At 38.3% G+C, this 19,819-nt stretch overlaps 1 protein-coding gene across 1 annotated transcript in view; it reads left to right on the top strand.

The window, feature by feature from the left end:
- Positions 1-19,725: 19,725 nt before the first annotated feature.
- The window catches only part of tcf21 (transcription factor 21), a 1,793-nt gene continuing 1,699 nt past the window's right edge, over positions 19,726-19,819 (top strand). The window contains exon 1 of the mRNA XM_077217961.1: positions 19,726-19,819. This exon is cut by the window's right edge and continues 496 nt beyond it. The gene's annotated coding sequence lies outside the window, so the exon portion shown is untranslated.

Here is a 19,819-nt window from a genome sequence, read left to right as displayed (position 1 = left end):
CCATTTAACCTGCTGTTCAACACCACCACCATCACAAAGAAACAGGTGACTTTTATAGTTAAAAAAAATATATATATATATATATATTTAAGTTTCTGTGCTTATTTTCATTGTCAGAATCTTTTTGTCAACTCCATAACGCTGTTTTTATAATTACTATAAAAATGGCTGCTGCATTTAATATATGGATGACATATAAAAATAGTTTGACACTTTTTTTGAATCTGACGTTGTTGAACCATATTAAGTGATAGACATTGAGAAACACATTTTGTAAGGAATTGAAAGAAGCAGGAGTTTTCACCCCAACATATGTGAATTCCTTTGAACATGTTTAACTAATTAATCCAAAATAATTGCTTGATACATAAACACTCTCATACTGTCTTCTCTATACTTAGTGACAATTGTACATTGGACATCTGTCCGTGAGCCCGAAAGAATCGTCCAACATTGTATTGTGTCCGACATTCTTTTTTCTGAGATATTATTCACAGCTTTCCACTGCTGTGTTTATTTTGTCCTGTCTCAGGTCCAGGTTTAAGGGGGTCAGCAGCTTTTGTCTGAAGTGGACACATCTGGACAGAATGCATTTTTAGCGTTTTTTTTTTTTTTGTGGTTTCTGGAAAGGTAACCAGACTTGAAGTAGCCAATCTGGCATGACAAGGAGAAAGAGATATAACTAAGGGTATACAGCTGTCAGTGCTTTAAATGAATGAACTCATGACACCTTTATTACACGTTGAACCAACCTCAAATAAAGTCCTGATTTATATGATAGCCTACGATTCTATCAGTAAGGTCCCTGTTTTTTCATTCCAACGTGTTCATAGAGCCTTTCTGATTTTACTAATTTGGGCTCGCTTGAACTCTAAGACCCTTGACTCCATGTCCAATCTGGATGTTTCCCAAGCAAAACAGCACAATAGCTTCAGAGTGATTCAGTGCTGTTGTTTGGTTCCTCCTTGGTTACCAGATAGGCTATGTGAAATCTCAAGGGCCTCTCTGGCAGAAATATACTGAAGTAAATAAAATAAATTGTGTGTTGAAAGCCCTGTAGAGATGTCCAGAGCTGTTTACTATAAAGCCTGAGATTTAAAGCAGGTTACGGCAGTGTCAGACCACAAGCGATGTCCGCCGCGCCCCCTGCCTCACTGCAACTTCAGAGACTTAAGTGTGTTTATAGACTATAAAATAGACTTTAGCATCCTCGAAATTCTCTTCCTGAGAGAAATAATGCACTTTTCATTAAGATAGAAGATACATAAACAGACAGAACAGGGAGAGTAAACACATTCTTCATCACTCCCTTGCTCTTCCGTGAGCCCGACCACCAAGATCCTCTCGGATCTTCTGTCCTCCTATCCGCTCATCTTTTGGATGGGGAAAAAACAAAAAAAACACAAAAAACAGCCGTGGCTTTTACTCCAGTCGATTCCAGAACCATCATTCTTGTTTAACGCGCTGGAGGTCAGAAAAAGGAAGTTCTATCACTGTTATCTCCTCTGCCAAACAGCATAAACAAGGCTCACTGGCTTAATACCAGAATTATGCACCATTTGCATATTGTGCTAGTGAAGAGGACCTTCACGATCGCTCAGAACTCGGGTCGGAGGTTAAGAAAGGGTCGGATCCGTTGGAAAGTGTTTGGGGTTAGATGAGGGGCATTGGATGGCGTACGCTTGCAGGAGAAAGTGAGTTCTGGAACCCTTTAGAACCCTTGTAAAAGTAAAATCAAACGCATCTGGGCGACTCTTTGTCTAGTTTGAAGACAGAGACGCTGAAATGCCTTGTCATATTAAACATTGTTTGTGTGGTTGGATGTGCTGCTGAGGTAATGAGGGTGATTTGTAAACAAGGAGGGGTGGAGCATGACCTCCACTCTGTGTTTACATTGGGCAGAAATCACAGGAACCAAACACTGGGATTGTTGAGCTACAATAATGCATTCTGGGTAATGATACGCGTTGGGTAGCAGCCATCTCATATTCTCTTCTTTACAGATGAAAATGCTTTTAGCCTTGTTTTTACGGCTTAATCTCAGGGGTTTTCAGGTGAATAAATGAACACTTACAGTAATCAGGTCTTCCTTAGGCCACCATAACAGGAATGGGCGTAGAGCAGTTTCACATATTTAGATCAAGTGGGTGAAGATCACCCAGTAACTTGAAGTTAACATGAGGCTTGTAAGATAAATATTGTACAGTGACTGTACTTATGGGAAGAATTTGATTTGATTTTATTTATTTTATTTTACCCCGAATTAGAAATCAAATGTAAAATAATTCTTTTTGACAGGCTTTTGACTTTGTGACTTTGCACATTTTTCTTTTCATTTTTTTGATAATTTCCTTCTACATTTTACTCTTTTACTCATTTTACTCTTACCGCAAATAAATACAGTACAATTAATCCAAAATGTGATGTTTCCTAATAGCTTGTAAATAAAGAAGGAATTTATGGAAAAACTTCCCATGCAGCTTTGTGAACAATTGTGCCGTAAAATCCTAGAGAGCGAGACTTCTCCGATCTCTGCATCTTTATCACATCTGGCAATGCAGAAAAGAGAATCATCTGAGCAGGAAGACAGTGCAGGACAAAGTGAGATTAAAATTAAAGTTTAAAAAAGAAAAAGACACACACACACACCTGCTCTATGCACTGGTTTATTTTCTACAAATGATTTACAGTCAGTAGATTTATGCACACTAGAGTGTCTGGTGTTTCAGCACTAAGCCATAAAAAGAGAGCAGACACTGTGTGTGTGTGTGTGTGTGTGTGTGTGTGTGTGTGTGTGTGTGTGTGTGTGTGTGTGTGTGTGTGTGTGTGTGTGTGTGCGTGCGTGCGTGCGTGCGTGCGTGCGTGCGTGCGTGCGTGTGTGTGTGTGAGAACAGACTCAGTCTCAGCCGTAAACACAGTTCTGGGAACTTTCATATGTTTACATCATCCATTCATACCAGCTAAATCACACACAAGTTCACAAGTCAGACGATAAATGCTGTGTTCAATTAAATCATTTGCATAAAAATCAGTTTCTTAATTTAATCCAAAAATATGTTTTTTTTTCCATATGTTTTTTAATTAATTTTTTTATATAAAATAAATGCATGAATTTGTTCTAATTAAGAATCGTCCAATTTTTCATCAAATGGAATTATAATAATTTGGTTTCCAAACAGGTTTCTGCCATTGGTTGATCAAACAGATGGTACCGCCCCAAACTCACGCCATTGGTTGAGCCAATGTTGCTGTTGGTCTGGTTGGGATGTTCAAACAAACAGAGCAATGTTTTTATAGCAGCACAGTGTTTACACTTTTCAGGATATCAGCCTATAAATTGCATTCTTATAGTTGTCTAGCCATATTAAGTGGACAGAAGAAAGTGTTTTAACACTGATAATTAGTAAATATTTCTTAGGCTATTTTCTAAGACGGAGCCACTGAACATGCACGTTTTTAACGACGCCTCACCTGCCACTGCAAATATTTACCCCTGCCACCGCTTCTCTGTGCATTTCTTCTAAATTCCCATTAGCAGGAAGTTCATGCCTGGCACAGGTGGGGATGGAGGGGAAGAGGTCAGCTGATTTCCATGGAGATGAAGTGCTTGGGTGTGGTGCTGTGGATGTGTTTGGACTGAGCAAGAAAGGCAGAGAAGAAGTGTTTATAAAGCCTAGCCTCTCTCATCACAAACACCTCTCTCTTCTTCTCTCTGCCTCTCTATCTTTCTCTCATCCTCTCCTTGAGATAAATAAACTGATAAAAAAGCGAGGGGGAAAGGCCATGACGTCAGTCTGGGCCCTAAAACTGTGAGTGATGTCACAGCTCTCCCTGACCTCTGCTGTCACTCAGGCTGGAGTGTTTTATGTGAGGGCTTCTCGTCTGAGTTCAACTGCTCAAAAAAATAACAAAGCTGGATGAACTAAACGTACTACATCTTGCGCAGTGGAACTAAACATAAGTTTGTGCCACGTATACGCACTGCAAAGTTTTGCGTGTGATTACAGCGTTAGTTAGGGTTCTGTGTGTGTGTGGATTTCCCCAAACTCGTGACTGCTTGTATAATATAATGCATAATAATATTTAGATACAAAACAACTTTGCATAAATATAATGGCATAAATAACAATAACGTTTGTTGTTATTGGCAAAATATTCATAATAGCTAATGTTTTTTTTGTAGTACTTTAATGATCATGTAGATATTATTGTGTCAAAAAGCTGCAATTAATTAAATTGGCTACATATTGGTTATCAAACACTTAAACATAGAGTAATTTGTATCAGTCATAAAAGGGGAATATCTGTCAATCTCTAGTTAGACGTTAATCACGTGTAATCAGGTTTTGATAACGTACATTCACAATGTACGTAACAATATATGTTCTTTTTTTGTTAAACAAAATGAATAATTTATTCTGCAAGGACGCATTAAATTGATCAAAAGTATTAGAATGTTAGAATTAGAATGTAATGATGCTGAAAATTCAGCTTTCTATCACAGGAATAAATTACATTTTAAAATGTATTATAAAATGCACATATAAATAATATATATTATTTTAAATTGTAATAATAATTCCCAAAACTACTGCTGTATTTTCAGCCTTGGTGAGCATAAGAGATTTCTTTTTTTTTTTTTAAATATTAAAAAATCTTACAGACACCAAACTTTTGAACAGTAGTGTATTTCCACAACTTTGATTGGACAGTAGCCTACAGCACATGTGGAAATGTGAAAAGGTCTGTGACTGTAAGACAGTTTATGATTGCTTGTTTTTTTCTTTGTAACTCGCTGTAACATTCTAGCACATCCTTGTTTTACACCGTTAACCCTGTTTGGAGCCCAGGGTTAAAAGTGGTGTTTACCCTGTAACCCTGGTCTTTATTTAAATGTTCACCATGGGTTTAATGTAGTGTGAAAAATGTTTGTGTGTCCAGATTGCGATTAAGCACTCTGAAGAAGAGTGATGACTGTATTTAGCAGCAGTGTGTACATGCGCAGTATGCAACCTCTGTTTTAGTCACTATATTTAAGATAGATATAGATGGTTTGTATGTCATGACATAATACAAAGTTGCTATAAGTGACCATCATCACGCATATGAAGTGTAAGTGTTCTCTCTGGCAGGGATTGTACAAGATGTTGTATTCTTTATACCAAAATATCAGAGGTCTGATTACGCCCAGTGAGTGACTGAGGAGGTAAGACAGTACAGATAAGAAGGTGAATGACTGTTTGACCTCAGACACATACATCACTGTCTGCTGTCGTAAAGTGCACATGTAATGAGAGTGTGTTGTGTTTTAAGGGGGTTGTGTATTGGAGTTTTTTTCTTTTTTTTTGTATAGCCATACAATTATTCAATTTATAATGAATGCTGGTGATACTTGGTTAATTTCTGAAAGATTTTTTTTGGTCTCTGTTCCAGTTTATGACCTTTATACTCTCTTTTTTTTTGGTGTTTTGTATTTGTGTGTGTGTATGAGTGTGTGTGTGCACGCGCATATTTTAATGTTGGTCTGTAGGAGTCAGCCAAAGGCTGGGCTGTTTTAGGAAATGTATTCTTAGAAAAGAATTCTTCATCATTGTCATGGCAGCCTTCATTAGAAACCATAATGATCCTGAGCATAACGAACGTAACGGTCAGATGACACAACAATTCACCTCTTAGATCTGAGGATGTTATTAAAACTCAAAACCATAACCAATAAAAATCTGTCAAATTTGTGACTGACCCCAGCAGAGATTAATCATCAGACTCATTCACATGAGAGTTATATTTCTCCTCTTGAGTTTCATATCCTGTTACAATGCGTGGGTGACTAGATGAGTTCAGCAACCCTCAGCTCTCTCTCTTTCTCTCTGTGTGTATTTGCTAGGTGTCACAACATAGTATTACATCACTGTATGTGTGTTTATATATATACAGTATATATAAACACACATACATATTTATTACGACTCTCTGAGTGTTTAGCATAAAGGGTATGACAATGTTGAAATGTTTGGTCTTGGCAGAATTGATCTGCTGCTGCTTTTATTGCTGCTGCTGTAGAGCAAGTACGGGACATGCTACTGCCATTACAAACACGACACGCTGCTGTGAGCAAGTAAGACATGCTGCTGCTGATCAATATAGCTTACATGAACTCGCCGTAGCAGATCTATACAGGTGGAGCGTTTCTGAAAGCGCGCTGCACTGCTACAGTAAATTTACGAATATATTTGATGACTGAGCAGTGGGCTCATGGGCTACTGATACAGCAGGAACCAATCAGCTGTGCCCTATAGATAACGATATGATTACAAGCAGGTTGAGTTAAAGACCAATTACCCTTCACCATCTAGAGTTTCATGACAGAACTTCTTTTTTTCTTTTTCTGATGAGCCATCATTATGACAAGTCACAGGTGAAGCAAATATGTTTCATTGTCTCCTAACAAGGCCACATAGATTAGATGGTAAACAAACAATCAGTAATCATAATCAATGTGTTGGATGCAGGAATTAAGATCTGAGCGACTTTGACAAGGGCCAAATTGTTATGGCAAGGCGTGCGTGCGTGCTTTGTGTGTGTGTGTGTGTGTGTGTGTGTGTGTGTGTGTGTGTGTGTGTGTGTGTGTGTGTGTGTGTGTGTGTGTGTGTGTGTGTGTGTGTGTGTGTGTGACAAAGCTTAGTGCGATAGATTTTTCTGAGTGAAACAAGGACAAATGTTGTGTGGGACTTGATTTTGTCCATCGGAAATTGATTGGATGGTTGTGGTTTGCTGATGTCATGTGAGTGACAGGTTGTCCCGCCCTCACACAAGTAAACACGTCATCAGAGAAGAGAAGAGATGATGCTAGAGGGAGGGGAAGTTATTATGATTAAAGATTACAAGGCACATACATTTTAAAAATAATGATGGGTACAGATGAATCATTTATGATAAATATTGCAATTTTCCATAAGAAATAACAATTGTCCATTTTGAAGCAATATACAAACTTTAAGCGATGAACCACACTTTAAGCAATTTACAAATGCAAATGTTTGCATTACATGGGCTGTTTTATCTTGTGCTGGATTAATGCACCTGTGTAAATGTCATTAGGAGAGGGGAAAACAGCACTCTATTTTTACTGGCTTTGATACAATGCCATTTTCTCTCTTTTCTCTGTTACAAGCGAGCTTCCCTAGAAGAGGTTTTGTTTTAGATGACTAAAATAGGCTAAACAAATGATTCATGTTCTCTGCTTCCCTTCAAAACTCTTTTTCAATGAGAACAAGATGTTTAGAAAGCAATGAATGGGAAAAGATGATTGTAAAAGTTGGATTTTCCAATTTAGTCTCAATCAAAGCCAGATCTGTGGTCATGATAACTTTCTTGCTTGCTTAAGCATTCATCCTGTCCACCATCTTCTCGTGTTTTACCTTCTCTCTCATATTTAAGAAGCCTTACTACTTTTAAATGAGGAGAACAGCAGTTTCATAGCCAATGTCTCTGATAACTGATCCATCATGCTGAATGTGTAAGTGTGTGTGTGGGTTAAAAGTTATCTGCGCAGCTGTGTATGGATGAGAGACTGTACATATGCATTATCCCAGTCTCAGACACCTGTGTGTGTGTAGACGAGATAGATGAATGAGAGACTGAATAAGGAAAAAGACACAAGGGAAGCGCATATATAAGTTTATTATCTTTAATCATGTGAAAAATAGATAAGAGCCATCAAACTGTCAGTGAAATGATAGATTGAACGCTTTCTTACACAAATACACGTGCATGCAGACACACCACATCCACTCCAACTGTAAAACACTCCTTATTTCCTTTCAAACACTTCTCTTTTGTGTCAAACAGGTCTTTTGTGCCAAACCCATATACAAATCTATGAGGCATTTCAACTAGATTAAAATAGCGAATATTTTATTATTTCAAGATAAACATGAACAACAAAAAGGAACAAGGCAAAAGATGCAGAGAACTTGTACAGAGGATAGAAACAGACACACGCTTTGAGAGATAGGTTGACCTTTGACCCAAGGAGGTTTCCTAAGAAGTGTAGCTCAAACACTCAACTTGTTTTCTTTCCGCCACAGACTCTTGGCCTGAACTCTGTCCACCATCTTGACGGGAAGACGATGCATTTTGGAGACATCAAATATTTTTGTGCTTGTTTAGAAAAACTCTGACCGGCTGCACTGTGAGTGAATGTGTGGATGAATCAGATAAACTAAGTTTGAAATCTGGCCATGATGCAGATTTACTGCACAAGTTATTCACTGACAGTTATCAAAATATTTGGCAGGAGTGCCTCGCGGATACTGAAGTTATGCTGTAGAGAAACTTCAGTGATGTTTAAGGGGAAAAATTCACATGTTGGCAAGGTATTTGAATGATTTTTTGAGGAGCAAAGCTTATGTTTGGAGCAGGTTGTTACTCTCGTATCTCCTTTGAGCTTGAGTTCAATTCAGTCAAGTTTAACATCACTTCATCGGTTGTTTTGTTACCAATCAGCATTTAAGTCATTGACTGGTGTGATAGACAAACATGTAGTCATGTTTCAATCGAAAATAAATTTTAGAGCTACTGCAGCAGATTTTTTGTGAATAACGATGACAATTTCTTCCTTTAGCTCACACAAATATATATTTGATTTAGAAGAGTTTTAGTGCACAAATTATGCTACTTTTATGGTGCTTTTCCTCACAAAAAACTAAGGAAAAAAGCAGCCTGGATAGTCTACAAAATTTCTTGTTTTGTGAAAGGTGGGTTTGGAACATAGACTGTAAAAAAATATGGACGTAGTATCCATGACGTCACCCGTAGGTTTCTGAAGAGCGTTTTTGAAGCCTAAAGTGGGCGGAGTCACTCGTCGCCATCTTGGAAGCGCGTCACAGTGCGTCACTCCCGGATAAGCGAAAATGGGCAAAAAGGCGGGACGTGGGTGGTGTTGAGGTGCCTGGATGCTGAAACTACGCCCGCCTAGCTCGACGTGATCGAGTTTGCTCAGGCTAAGCTAATGTGCTACTGGCCTCGCGCTAAAGTGACAGCTGACTTGAAGTAGACCTAAAGCCAATAGTTAAAGTTTATGTTTTTGCCCTTGGAAATACTATAATAGTTAAAAGACATAACTAACCATGAGACTAACGTGTATTGTGATGCATTATTATTCTCATGCAGTAACTTACAATATTTGCTCTGAGTGTGTGTGTGTGTGTGTGTGTGACAGTGATAAATGCGCATACATGTCAGTCAGCGCGGCAATGCACGTCAAGTTCGTAGAGAGCTTTATTCAGTCCATTTTAAATTCTGATAGATATTACCTAAGAAGTTCAAGTAATGCACTAGAAATCCGCGCTCATTTAAGGGACGAAAAGAAAGCACTGACACCTGCAGGATTTAATCTGACGGTAACGTTACTTTTTATTGAACACTAAAAGCATATTATAACATAGACTATCTGCTCCGTAAGATCAACGGTAAGTTACAGCAGAACGAGTGTGGCCTCTATACCTTAGACGTTTTTAAATCTGAACTCCAAAAAGCAACGATATTGTCAGACATCCATGAGTGCATGTTCACAGAGGAAAACAACTGAAGAACAGCGCTGGTTGTTCTCTCGATACTCGACAACGACGGAATCCAACGGCGTGGGCGAAGGTATAAGGGCGGCGTGTAATAAACTGTATGAAATAATCCCGAAAAGAGTACAAACACGGCAGAGATGACAAGTTCAGCAGCTGGAATCAGCTGAGGTGACATGATGGCTAACAGAGAGCAGACAAACGGCTAGTAATAACAGCAGCGGCAATCCACCTGTCACTCAAGTGGCCACGCCCTTGATTATGCAGGAATTTAATGCTTAATATAATTTAAACGGATGAGTTATAAAAAAATTCACCCCCCTCACAGTTGTCATGAAGGGCAAAATTAGCTGTATAGACCAAAACAACTTAAGGCACCAGGCTGTAAACATAATTTTTTCGGCTGTAAAGTTGGGCATTTTAACATGGGGGAGATACAGATTTGGCTCACTTTTGCAGTCAGCCTCAAGCGGCCAGTCGATGAATTGCAGTTTAATTCACTTCCGTGTTGGTTTCAAGAGGGAGACAGGGAGGTTGCCGCTTGGTTTGGAATGACAATTTCCTTTTTTTTCTGTAAACTGTTCCTTTAAAGGGGACATATCATGCTAAATCCACTTTTTTAGCCTGTAAATGCAGTTTTTTGTATATTTGGAGTGTTTATAAGTACAGATAATGTGAAATTAGTCTCTTCAGGTGCTTCATTGATATCTTTATATTCAGTTTTGGTCATATTTTTCAACCTGTTCCGATTTTTCTATTATCTATGACGTTTTTTGAACTATTACGTCACAGTATTTGCAGCGGAACTGCCAAATAAGGACATAGACTTCCGGTCAAACACTTCGAGCAATCCGCCATTTGTATTTCTCGCTGCGATTTTGTAGTCCAAGCTCAAGGATGCAGAAGTTACGAGAGAGTAATTCAAAATGTTAGGTTGTTGGATGTAAGTTAGTAACCCACACGCTTCATTACACCATAATAGCAGTACCTTTGTCTTTTCTTTTTTTTAAGTACACGTCTGTAGCAGTATTACTGTTGTTGAGTATAATTATATGGTCATTTAGCTGCTGTGTTTTCTGATGCTTTTCTAAACGTAGCATATTATCAATACAGATTTTTAGTGGTAAAATTAGGCCGTAGTCATTTGTCTTGTTAGTGTGCTTGTTTTAACAAGAGAAATAATCGACTTTGACTTTATTTAGAGGGCTAAACCAACAAGGCACAGACCAACATTTGCTGACAAAGGCTGTTAAACAAAACCCCAGATGTGCTCATTTGCTTTCTTTGAAAACTCTATGTTACCTCATGTCAAAGGTGCAGATTCGTCGTCTTCATTTCCATTTCGCTCCGGGTCCGACTCTGGCTCGAACATGTAAGGCTTGATGGACAAGTCTTCCGTTGTTGACATTTTGTTAATAACATGTGAATAAAAAGTTTCTGTCCCGCTAGATAATCATATCTCTGCTATCAAACTACAAAAATGGCCGAACAGGGTGGAGTTGAACCGAGTGTCACCTCTGCAGCCTGGAGAGGGGGCGGGGTATGAAGTGTCTCATTTGCATTTAAAGAGACCGCACCAAAACGAGTTGCTCTCAGACGCACATAAGAAAAGGGGTAGAAAAGGGGCCTGTGGAGCTATAATAATGAGGAATTCAGACCCAAGCATTGCATTTCTGCTTTATATAGACCACAAATGTATGATTTATATGTAAAAAGGGACGATTTAAAAGCATGATATGGCCCCTTTAAGACACAACAGCAACTATCTAGGTGTGTGAATGTGTATGTCATTAGCATGAGTGTTACTCCACACTGTATGAGTTCAACTTCGTTCATCAGCTAAATTCTGTCATGTTTACAGAGTGAGAGAAGGATGAAAGGACCATGGGGAGGAATCGGAAAATATATAAGGTGTTTATATGTATCCGAGTGTCTGTCTGACTATGTTGAGTGCATGTGTATGTGAGAAAGTGAGAGAGAGAGACTCATTATACATGAATCACTCAGTCTTGAATATCCCAAAGTGTTAGCGTTAAATAAAACGTCTAAATCATCAGTCATCGCTCACCTCATCTCTGTACAAGAGAGCTCAAATACCTCTATAATGAACGTAGCTTCAGTTCCATAGAGAGTGTTAGAGCGTTCGTGAACATGGGAAGTGTAACGCCTGCAGCTGGTCTCTTGAGAAGCAGACACACACTAAACGCTGTGACTTTAAGACGGACAATAAACAAAGATAAAAATGTAAATGCCGCCAACTAAACAAAATAGTAACAAATATGTTTGAAGGAAGAAAAGATTTAGCAGTTTAGCTTTTAAGGGTCACTGGTAATGACATTGCATCCAATGGTAAGAACAGATGTAGATAATGAAAAACTGGAGAGGACAAAAGGGGCGGAAAACAAAGGGCAGCGATTGTGTTTTAATGACCCTCAATCCTCAGTTACTCCACACCTAAAGGATGTATGGCTTTACTTAGCTATACTTAAGTGACTTAAGTTACCTAAATCTGACAAAACCACCTTTTTGTAAAACAATAGTTTATGGTTCACCAATGTAAATGACTGTTTTTACTGTATTAATCATCTCAATGACTTTTGGATATTACGTGTGTGTGTGTGTGTGTGTGTGTGTGTGTGTGTGTGTGTGTGTGTGTGTGTGTGTGTGTGTGTGTGTGTGTGTGTGTGTGTGTGTGTGTGTGTGTGTGTCAGTAAATTTTGACTTTATTTGGGGACATGTTTTGGTCCCCATGAGGAAAACAGCTTATAAATCATAATAAATGGTGTTTTGAAAATCTAAAAATGCAGAAAGCTTTCTGTGATTGGTTTACGGATAGGGGTAGAGATAGAATATACAGTTTGTACAATATAAAAATCATTATGTCTATGGAATGTCCTTGTCATTGTGAAACCAGTGTGTGTGTGTAATGAAGTACATTATTGATTGATAGATTTTGCCGGTTATTGCAACATCTCCTTAAACCATTGCCCACTTTGATGCACACGTTTAGGGTTCACACACACATACACACGGCCCCCAGAGACCACTTCTCTCTCCTCATGTTCCTTCCTGTAGTAACATCCTTTTGGAAGACATTAGAGCGCATTAGACCAACCCCATCTGACAGAGTGATGAAGGATTTTGAAGTGGCAGTTTTGGGGGTTCAGTATCTGCTCTGACCCTCAATCCATTCCCAAAGAGATTTACAAATATTGCAGTCCATTGCAAAGAGCTATATGCCACAGATTCAGATCTGACCACTTTTCAATTGAGTTTTAAAGGAATAGTTCACCCAAAAAATATCCTCATGTCATTCCAAACCTGCATGGCTTACTTTCTCCTTGTTTAACACAAAAGTTCTGCAGTTTTCCATGTAGTTACTATGAATAAACTAAAGGTTTGAAGCTTAAAAATGACACAAAAGCAGTATGAAAGTATTGTGAAAGTGGTCTATGTGATTTGTGTGATTTCAAGGCTGCATTTCCCAAAAGCATGGTCAGCCTAAATCGTAGACCGCATTGGAGCCAATGGTTTCTACGATCTAATTAGGATTACGATGCATTTGGGAAACAATTCATTCACTTCCCTCATGAACTCTCACATACCAAGGAGACATAAAAATATGTGCTGAATTTTGGAGAAAATGTTGGTTTTCTTGAGAATCCCCAAAATTAAAGGTTTGTATTATTACATTATGCTTTAAGACATTTTAATTCAAACCTAGAGAGTGGAGGGGAGCAGTTTAAAGGAGGCACTCCATAAATGAACTGATAGGCCATGTGGATGGAAATCTATAGAAAATAAAAAGAAAGTGTGTTTGTGTGTGAGAATAGGGAGGCAGTCATGTGCAGTATCATAACGTAGGAGTTTGAGACATATTGCATTTGAGGCAGTCATCATGTTCTCTCTATCAATGCTGCGATAGGGCTTCTCCCCGGCTTGGCGGAAACCCGGCGGACTCCAGTCTGCCTTTCTGCCTGGTTATCAGCTCCACGCCGTGAGCTCAGCACCGCAGAAGCCCAAGAGAGCTCCATCTGAACCATACTGATATCTAGGCTTCCTGGGAGTGGGTCAGAACCAACCTCAGAACTGCTCATTACCATAAAGATATTTGGCAGGCCAAGCTTTCAGGCTAATTTTTGGTGATAAGACCGTGTGAGGAGTGAATGTGGGAGCATATGCACACATGTATAAGCGCAGAACCCATCACATTAAACGGTTGACATCCAGATAGGGCTTTAGCATTTCTATCGGGAAACTGACCCTTGACCTCTGATGAGGAGAAAAAAATGCTTCATCCATCCAAATCTTTCACACTAGCATTTCCCTCTTTTTATTGCATGATATTAATTCCTGTTTGCAGACATAAACAAGTGGTGTCAGGCTTGTCAAACAGACTGATGGAATTATGATGCTGGAGTATGAGTTTTGTATGCGTGTGTTATAGTGTTTCAGCTATGAGTCACAGATCCAGCATTACGAAACAAGCAGCACAGAGCCAGCTCTCTTCCTCTCATTATCCCGCTAATGGGCCGACTGGCAAAAACACAGCCACTAATGTTGGGAAAAATCAGAAGTACAGTATGTGTGAGTGGAAAACAGAAGTTTGTGAGTGTTAGTGCTGTATAGGATTATGTGTGTCAAACATAGCCTGTTTTTAGACTTATTTCGACTTGTGGACTGTCTAAGAACAAGCAAACGTGAAACATATAAGGAATATGTTTTGTTGATTGGAAACACTGTATGCATGAGGATGGGTTTAAGTTCCAGGTAGATCTTAGGTATGAAAATAAATCATGAGGGTGTTACTATGTGGTTGCTAAGGTATTCTGAACATATTTAGGGCATTACAATGGCGTTACTGTGCTTTGGGTGGTTGCTAACAGTTAGGCTACATTTCATTTCACTGACTAGATATATCTGAACCAAAAGGTTCTTCTACAGCCTAATAGGGAAGGCGTGAAGAGATTTGAAGAGAGTGACAGACGGGATCTTTTGTACACATGAGGCTTAATACTGGAGTTTTGCTGGGAAGTTTGGGGGTTGTTAGCCTCACTGGTTTGTACTCTCATCCTGATGATAACACACTCTCTGTGGACACAGAAACCTTTAGCTTTATAAATTGAGCTGGCTCTGCTCATTTTAAAATATGTCCCATGTGACTCCCTCCCACAGTACTCTCATCCAAAGATTGTGTCCTTCCATTTCTGTCTCTCTCTCTTTCTATTCGTCCCGCTCCGTCTCTATCATAATTACACATGTTCACATAGTATGAAGTTTCATGCACCTGGTGAGTTTGAGCACGTTTACGCGCATAGACTTTAAGCGATGAGAAGAGGAGCAGTAGGTTGAGTGTGATGAAGCTCATATAGAGGAGAGAGTCGTTTATCTCTGGCCGTGTGAGAGATATAACGTAAATAACCTCAGCCTCACACAATCGATTTATCAGACCCTCGGCTCAATCTCACAAACCGTCCCATAAACACAGCTTTGGGGTGACCCCACATCTGTCCGGCCTGGCCATCCCCACATGCACAACTTTAAGAGGAACCTATAGAGTGTGAGCGTTAGAGAGCCTGCCTTCCTTTTATATAAACATATCTTTAAAATAACTGCCTGGTGAGAATTATTACATTTTTCTACCTCCTGATTGGATGAACCGCCAGTGTATTCACAGTTCTGAAGGTCACAGACAATATGCCTTGTAAAAATTCCATTCACATAATTTAAATTATGTTGTGTGTTATTGTGTGTGTGTGTGTGTGTGTATATATATATATAATTAAATTCTGTTACATAATATTAATACTCTTTTAATATAATTAATTTTTTTATATATGTAGGCCTAGATTTTAAAATATTATTAAATTATGTTACATAATATTATGAAAAATATTTTAATATAATTATATGAACATTTTAATATATATTGGAATGTGTCTATACATCTAAAAAGAATGTGTTTGTCTCACACACATACACACACCCACCCACACACACACACATATATACATATACATTCACATATTTACACGTGTGTGTGTGTGTGTGTGTGTGTGTGTGTATATATAATTAAATTCTGTTACATAATATTAATACTCTTTTAATATAATTAAAATGTTTATATATGTAGGCCTAGATTTTAAAATATTATTAAATTATGTTACATAATATTATTAAAAATATTTTAATATAATTATATGAACATTTTAATATATATTGGAATGTGTCTATACATCTAAAAAGAATGTGTTTGTCTCACACACATACACACACCCACCCACACACACACACATATATACATTCACATATTTACACGTGTGTGTGTGTGTGCGTGTCTGTGTGTGCGTGTGTGTGTGTTTGTGTTTCCTTTCCGTATTGCATTTTGTCATCTAAAATTGGAATGAGTTTGTCTTATTATTTTTAATGTTTGTGTCTGCTTGGACAAATTCACTGTTCTGACATTTTAGAAAAAGGAGTAGATACACCCCAAAGATGAATTAATGTTTCCATCTTCATGTGAATTGTATTAAGTTACCATATTTATCATTTTATATTTATCATATATTTGTTAGATTGTTTTTAGTTCTATTCTATCACCGTTTGACTTAAGAAAAGCTTAGCAGCTTTCAGCAACACCTGCCAACGACACCCAGCGAGACTGTAAAATCTTCTATGTGAAGAATCTCCCTCGCTAAGTATTCTTCTCTTAAACATATTCACGTCCAGGGTTGTGTGTCCTCCCTAAAACTTTGCGACAAGGCAAAACACTTGCATTCCGACTATGGACATTGACCTTGGCAGTTAGCAGCTCTAATGCAGAGGAGTAACACCGCCACTCCTTTCCTACCCCAAAACACACACAAACACAAACACAAGCCACACACACATCCACAAATACAACACAGCTGCAAGATATCTTGATAATATCTGACAGCCGATCCATTCCAGGTCAGTGTTCATCCCAGACTGTACTCCATGCCCTCATCTCTTTCCTCGCTTGCGTCCATGTCCCTTGTGACACAGTAACCATCCTACAGGTCAGATGCACAGACATTACTGTATGATTATCTAAACAAAACAGTTACATCTTCGCTAACCCACGGACTTGTCTGGTACATTCCAAAGTATTGTATGTGTCAGGCTTCCTCTTTTAAAAACAAAGTCCTCAAGCAACATTTAAAACCACACAATCCGTCTATATTAAACAGTTTGTCAGTTATAAAGTCTTTCATGAGGTGTTATGTTTTTATTAAGTGACTCCACAATGTTTGACCCAAGTGCTGCCTAACTGGATCATTTGTATTCAAGCCGGTAAATCAGCATTTTTGTCTTGTTTTGTTATTCTAATTCATCTCTTTATTTTTTTATTTTTTTCAAGGTTGTCACTTAAATTTTTTCCCCATCCTAGAGTTTAGTTCTGGCCTGGAAACACCATTTGTTAGACGCCACGTTGTAGTGAGCGTGTTGTTGAAGTACATGCAAGATTAAGTGTGTGTGCAGTTGCTGTTATCTGTCATCTTGCGAGTTGTGTGTGTGTGTGTGTGTGTGTGTGTGTGTGTGTGTGTGTGTGTGTGTGTGTGTGTGTGTGTGTGTGTGTGTGTGTGTGTGTGTGTGTGTGTGTGTGTGTGTGTGTGTGTGTGTGTGTGTGTGTGTGTGTGCTTGAGCTCTAAGTCGGATGCGGACATGTGAGTGTCCAGTTTCCAGTAACCTTTGACCCTATAGAGCTAATTAGTGATATCCCCACTAACACCACTGAGAACATCACATTCTAAGGCATTTGTTCATTCATTTTTCATTTACAAAGACTTCTGTTCACCTGCTGCTGTCTGTCACGTTACACCAGAGGAACAGAAAGACTGAGAGATCTTGGATGCAGTCCGTGATTACAAAAGAATTTTGAAATTGATATCATATAGTCGTTATTTCCATATATTATGTAATTCATAAAATGCTAAATATAATGAATATATATTCAAATATTTGATTATATTTTCATTAATTGTTTTAAATTGTTTTTAGCAAACATAATTGAAAGATTTTTATAGATGACTGCTCAGTATAAAAATTAAGAAATGGTTATGGCCACATACACTTTTTATTGTTACTGCTGCTGTTGTTATTATAATTCATAACAATAATTGCCGAATTTAATAGATTTTTTTTCAATATAATATATTAAAATGATAAATAAATATGTAAATATTATTCCTCCAGGTCATGTCTGAGTTCCTTTTTATATTGTTATTGAATGCAATAGGAACTGTTCTGTCTTTTTATCCTTCTGGGTTTTAGTGTCGGTGAAGATGAGAGAGCTCAGTCTGAGAAAACAGTGGCTATTTTAAGCTCTTCACATAATGCTGCATTAGGACAGGACGATTAATCTTATATCCCACTTTTATTTTCTTTTGACCAGCCCACCCACCAGGGAGGGAAAGAGAGAGACTCACAGAGTCAGAGACTGTACGTGACCCTATAAAAATAAACGTTTTGTATACCTGCACTGTGCATTCATCTATAAAGGTTCTTTTAATTACTTCTGCTTAAGATTATTGAAAACAACTCTGATTTGGTTTATCACACCTTGTAAAATCTGATATGCTCTTGCAAGAAACAAGATCCGTCCATTCATCTGTCAGGTTAATAAGAACTATGGCAAGGTTAAAATACCTTTGGTAATTTGCTGTGGCAGAGGGAGAGAAGAGATGCTTTTTCTAAGACACCGGAACTCTGTAGTGTCAGAGGGCAGATCTCTGGAGATTCTCTCTCTCCTTCTTGACTAATCTCTAAACTTGCAATTAGCATGTGAACTTTATTGTTGTTTTTGCAATTTTATGCATTCATTTAATCTGTGCGTCACTATAAGGGCATCTAAGGATGATGGGGACTAACTAGCATGCTGGGGAGAGAGCAATACCCCCGTGTGTGTCCTAGCAATCATCACCTGTTTTAAAACCACTCTTGAGTCGCCTTCAACCTCGCCACTTAGAGTTCGCCCAGATCGGGATGTTTAGGCTTGAATTAGTAGGTTGTATTAGAGACTGGTGTGGGGTACCATTAAAAAAGCAAAACATGGGGTTTGGGGACGCGGAGTATCCATTTCACGTGCCCCTCCGGAGGCGCCAGTGGGCCATTTGAGACGCTTCTCGTGGGATCCTATTAGAGGGCATCGGTGCTGAAAGCTGCACGGACTCTCCCATGAGCAATGCGCGATTACGCGTGCGGTCGTCACTGTACCATTATATGATATCCCACTATTCCAGTGCGCGCAATTGTTATTTCCGGTCAGAGACCCACCATTAAAATCCTCAGGCAAATGCCACCTGACAACTGAAAAAAAAAAAAACCCAAAAAATCAAAAAGCAAGTGAGGCGCCCCTGGCTGATGCGTGAAACAGACATTTAGCTTTCCTTTAGCAGTTACAAACTGTACAAACCAGGACAGGAACACAAAAGACTTTGGTTTTAAAGATGTAGAATTACTTTTTAAATGTAACGTTTTAATAATAATAATAATAATAATAATAATTATTATTATTATTATAACAATAATAATACATTATTATTAATAATGTAAAAATCATTTTGAAAAATGCCATATTGCATTAGTAAGTGTGAAGATAAATTGGAAATACAGAAAAAATAATGAAAACAGCTCTGCTCTTTCTACACTATTTCTTTGAAATTAAGAATGTAAGAATTACATTTCTTGTCATTGTTTCTCAAAACGTTGTCATTTCCGATGTCTCAATTTCCCTTATTATTATTAAAAATCCTACGATGGTAGAAAAAATCTTAATTGTGCTCGAAATGTTTTATCTTTATTAGAAACATTTAGAATTATTTTAACTTGATCTTTTAAATGTATGGGTGCTTATTGTGGTTGTATTGTCCTTGAATACCAATTATATTCCTGAAACTAATTATTCAGAATAATCTTAATTATTGCACAGTGAAGTAAAATCACAATTTGAGATTTTCTGTTTCTGCTACATGATAAATGACAACTGGGCTATATAATGCACGATATCGCAGCAAAACTGGTGCATAATTGTATTATCTGAGCAGGTTTAGTCTTTGCTTCCACTAGGAGTATCTTGCCGCGTGCGGGGGCACGCCCCTGAGCACGAGAGATAAATGGTAAGATCCTTTAGCTCGTGAGTTACAAGTTACGGTCATTCTTAAGCTCGCGCATGACACGTTTCAACTGAAGGCAGTTGCGTTATCTCCAGGTCCATTCAGAGA

This window comes from Siphateles boraxobius, unplaced genomic scaffold (genome assembly GCF_051911475.1).
Source record: "Siphateles boraxobius isolate OS27281-9 unplaced genomic scaffold, OSU_SipBor_1 77, whole genome shotgun sequence".
Lineage (NCBI taxonomy): Eukaryota > Metazoa > Chordata > Actinopteri > Cypriniformes > Leuciscidae > Siphateles > Siphateles boraxobius.
This window is presented reverse-complemented; position numbering and strand designations above follow the sequence as displayed.